The 5,078-nt window shown below is 44.0% G+C and overlaps 1 pseudogene; it reads right to left on the reverse strand.

The window, feature by feature from the left end:
- Positions 1 to 2,503: 2,503 nt before the first annotated feature.
- LOC124557514 lies at positions 2,504 to 2,621 on the reverse strand (annotated as a pseudogene).
- Between the last annotated feature and the right edge of the window lie 2,457 nt (positions 2,622 to 5,078).

Consider the following 5,078-nt stretch of genomic DNA (forward strand, 5'->3'; position numbering starts at 1 on the left):
GCGCGTAGTTAAGTCACTTGTCTGAGATGTTAATATGAATTTGTTTCAATCTTCTCTTTTGTGATTCGTCAGCACCAGTTGACCCAGATTTGTAATATATTAAATTTTTCCGTGTAATGGGTTGTAGATCTTTATCAATAACGTAAAAAATTTTCTTAATACAACTGTTATTACCAGTCAACTATAAAAGTATAATTTCCCCTTAAGTCATTGCCAGTGCTGATCCAGTCATTTATCCATATTAAAATATTCCAAATTTTTTGTCAGATCACAGTCATGTGCTCTTTAGTAATCAGACGACCAGCTGTGCAGCTGTGTCACTAAGTAAAGTCAGTTTTCTCGTAATTCAGATCTCAGACAAATGTTATCCAATATTAGCAGATAGGCCAGCATTGCATTAAGCTGTGCCATTTACGAGCAGATACATAGACAGCTTTATCCGGCAACACCATCACGAGCTAAGAATTTTTCAGTTTATTTCTCACGGACAGATTCAGATTGATTTCACAGGGCCATAGCGTAGCGCTGCTTACGTCGAAATTCATCAGTTTTTCGTGAGTTAAGATTTATCAGTTTTCATATGTCAGAATTTAATTATCCAAATTTAATTATTTTTATTTTCCGTTACACATCATTATTTTATACTTTTTTATTTATACGGGAAGGTTACACGCTTTCTATTCCTGAGGTTTGACGATACTTCAACGAGGAAAGAACAACTTGCAGTTGACTAACCTTCTGCAATCCGATACCTCCATTCCGCATTTCTGAACTACTGCAGAAAACTACATTCCACAGGAGTTCACAATCAGAGATAAAATTCTCGTCCCATTTGGCATATGTTATTGTTTTGTGCAGTGATCAATAAGCCTACCAAGCACGATTTGTACACATTGTGAGATTGCAAAACATTTTACACTTGTAATTTTAATATATACTGTGGCAGACATAATCTTGGATGATATCTTGCAGCTAACCTGTCTACGGAAATTGTGAAGAATTAACTGAACGACTAAAGAACACTCACAATTATATAGCTACGTACAACTAGTATAGCAGTTATCCATTAGCACAAGTTCTTCTAGAAAACGGGCTTCATATAGGTGAGGAGATGATTTTAGGGAAATGCGTTGGAGAGGAGTGGTGCAGTTGTTTTTGGATATAGCTTTCGAGAGGGCAAAAGAAAGCACAAGGGTTACAGCAGAGAATTTACACAACTGAGCTGAATGGAAAGCTGTATTGTAAGGCTTGATGATTGCTGAATGTTTCCAGGGTATTAGTTAGGATGCTCTAGTACCTGGACGGCAGTGTTCATTTCGGAGGATAGGAATTTGGGAATCAGAAATTTAAGATAAGGCCTAAGCCTACTAATAAAAGCGAAGGATTTCAAGATTTAAGTACACCTCCTTAGTACGACTGAGATCCGAGTGCAGCTGGCATCGTAAAGCAACTCACGGCGCTGGTGAGATGCTGGCGAGCATGCGATACAGCGAGCGGCGGTGTACCTGCTCGTCTAAGTTCACGGCTTATCCTCGATAATAGCCTTAGCGAGATCATTGGCGCCAGTACCCTGTCCGCCGCCGTGAGAGCTGCTAAACGGATTAGAGGCGCTGCGTTAGCATGCAAAGTGCGAGCAGAACAGGGCACCGTGGCTCTGTAAGCTGCAGACCGGTTCTCGAAACGCTGAGACCACTCACGCTGAAGGAAGTCCCCCCGGACGACGTCTCTCACAAAGGAATGGTCTGACTTGTCATATCGAAATCTGCCGAATTTTTTTGCTACTAACAGGTAACGCCGCTCGAAAAACACAAGCCACGTTTCATCTGCCGATACACACTGAAAGTTATCTAAAAAATCACATGGAAGCTGTGTTTTCTGTCTTGGCGACTGCGATTAAAAGATGGATACTCCTGGACATCGTCAGCTATTGTTGGGGCGTGTGGTGCACATGATTCGAGAGCAGAGGAAATTGTATTATCGGCGCAGCCCTGTTTGAAGAGAAATCTCGAATCTAGACTCTATTAAAAACAGAAGCTATTACTCGTTTCTTTTGTTTATTTATTCATTTGTTTTGGTTCCTTCAGGTAAATGTAAATTTATTTTTTGGTAACTGGTTGGGATCACGCCGTTTTAGCCTAAATATATCTGTACGATCCATCTCGCCCTGTAGATAGTGGAAACCCTGTGAATGTTTTGCCTTTTGCTTTGGATATGTACTGGATGTCACATGAAACTTACACGATTTCCAAACGCAGTTATATATATAAAAAAACTATTTGCGGCATCATTAAACAACTCAAAAGCACTCCGTCTTCAGGCCACGAGTGGCCTACCGGGACCATCCGACCGCCGTGTCATCCTCAATGGAGGATGCGAATAGGAGGGGTCTGGGGTCAGCACACTGTTCTCCCGGTCGTTACGATGGTATTCTTGACCGAAGCCGCTACCATTCGGTCGAGTAGCTCCTCAGTTGGCATCACGCGGCTGAGTGCACCCCGAAAAATGGCAACAGCGCATGGCGGCCCGTATGGTCGCCCATCCAAGTGCCGACCACGCCCGACAGCGCTTAACTTCGGTGATCTCATGGGAACCGGTGTATCCACTGCGGCAAGGCCGTTGCCTAAACAGCTCAATAGGACAGAGTATATTTTTATCCAGCCGATTCTTGTTGTTTTGTTTCAAGTGCTAAATAATTCCCAGAAATGACTAAATCTCAGAAGGGAGCGGAGTGCGGTGTGTGGTATGAAGAAATGAAATCACTGATAGCTGCCCAAAGAAATTTTCGACATGAATTTCAAAGAGCGCTAGCAGCCCTTGATTAAGGCTTGGATGGCAGAGTATTGGCTATTGTGAGTGTAAGCTTAGTCAGATTCTGGCAGAAAAGGCGCATCTAATGAAATTTCGAGGAGATCTGGGGGACTTTCCAAAGAGATCGGTCAAAGTCAGTCCTCTGACTTCACGAGAGATAAATATCCTTCGTTCAATAGTTCACTAGATGCTGTACAAACAACTTCTCTTGTAAGTCCACAAAGTTCAAATTGTACAAGCACTGGACCGAAACGACTTGGGGCTTCGCCGCAAGTTTGCTATTGAGATGTCGAATCGGATTGGGCAAAACCTCAACTATCCAACTATCGTTTTTATGACGAAGCAACCCTCCACCATGTGTGAAGGTCATTGGCGCAAGGTTCGCATCTAGAAATCGTCCAGTTTTCGGTAACACGTCTGAGACAGCGAAAAGGCGAATGTGTGGATCGCGAAGATGAAAAACAGTGTAGTACCAACATATTTCCTCCTCGTGCAAACAGTAACCGTAACTATTTACCTGGACATTCTTGAGCAGTTTATTGTCCCCCAGCCTATTCGCCTTTTACCAAAGGTGAACTTCGAGCAGGATGATGTACCATCCAACAGGAGTTTACATGTTAATAACCGGTTTTCGGCTTACAAGGCCATCTTCAGACATTTACATGTTCATCATGTTTACATGTTCATCACTTCCTGGATCGAATGTCTCTACTCGTATAGTGACGGATAGCACGTGATGACCCAAAAAACCCACCTTGATCTCCGTTCATAACGCCTCTGGATTTCTTCGTGAGGAGTTACATGAAAGACATTATGTACGCCGTCTCTGGATACATGCTCTTGTGCACATGGGGCTTAAATACAGTAGGGTCTAATCACCTTATGTGTTACGAAATGAATGTATTGACATTATGTACAGAAGTCACTCTAAGCAATGCTGAAAATTGGAAGTATATATGTCTACAGCTACATCTACATCTACATTTATACTCCGCAAGCCACCCAAAGATGTGTGGCGGAGGGCACTTTACGTGCCACTGTCATTACCTCCCTTTCCTGCTCCAGTCGGGTATGGTTCGCGGGAAGAACGACTGCCGGAAAGCCTCCGTGTTCGCTCGAATCTCTCTAATTTTACATTCGTGATCTCCTCGGGAGGTATAAGTAGGGGGAAGCAATATATTTGATACCTCATCCAGAAACGCACCCTCTCGAAACCTGGACAGCAAGCTACACCGCGATGCAGAGCGCCTCTCTTGCAGAGTCTGCCACTTGAGTTTGCTAAACATCTCCGTAACGCTATCACGCTTACCAAATAACCCTGTGACGAGACGCGCCGCTCTTCTTTGGATCTTCTCCATCTCCTCCGTCAAACCGATCTGGTACGGATCCCACACTGATGAGCAATACTCAAGTATAGGTCGAAAGAGTGTCTTGTAAGCCACCTCCTTTGTTGATGGACTACATTTTGTAAGGACTCTCCCAATGAATCTCAACCTGGTACCCGCCTTACCAACAATTAATTTTATATGATCATTTCAGATGGTTCAAATGGCTCTGAGTACTACGCGACTTAATTTCTGAGGTCATCAGTCGCCTAGAACTTAGAACTAATTAAACCTAACCAACCTATGGACATCACACACATCCATGCCCGAGGCAGGATTCGAACCTGCGACCGTAGCGGTCGCTCGGCTCCAGACTGTAGCGCCTAGAACCGCAAAGCCACTCCGGCCGGCCGATGATCATTTCACTTCAAATCGTTCCGCACGCATACTCTCAGATATTTTACAGAAGTAACTGGTACCAGTGTTTGCTCCGCTATCATATAATCAAACACTAAAGGAGCCTTCTTTCTATGTATTCGCAATACATTTCATTTGTCTACGTGAAGAGTCAGTTGCCACTCCCTGCACCAAGTGCCTATCCGCTGCAGATCTTCCTGCATTTCGCTACAATTTCCTAATGCTGCATCTTCTCTGTATACCACAGCATCATCCGCGAAAAGCCGCATGGAACTTCCGACACTATCTACTAGGTCATTTATATATATTATGAAAAGCAATGATCCCATAACACTCCCCTGTGGTACGCCTGGTGGCCGAGCGGTTCTGGCGCTACAGTCTGGAACCGCGCGACCGCTACGGTCGCATGTTCGAATCCTGCCTCGGGCATGGATGTGTGTGATGTCCTTAGGTTAGTTAGGTTTAAGCAGTTCTAAGTTCTAGGGGACTAATGACCTCAGAAGTTGAGTCCCATAGTGCTCGGAGCCA

The sequence above is a fragment of the Schistocerca americana genome, chromosome 1 (genome assembly GCF_021461395.2).
Source record: "Schistocerca americana isolate TAMUIC-IGC-003095 chromosome 1, iqSchAmer2.1, whole genome shotgun sequence".
Taxonomy (NCBI): Eukaryota; Metazoa; Arthropoda; class Insecta; order Orthoptera; family Acrididae; genus Schistocerca; species Schistocerca americana.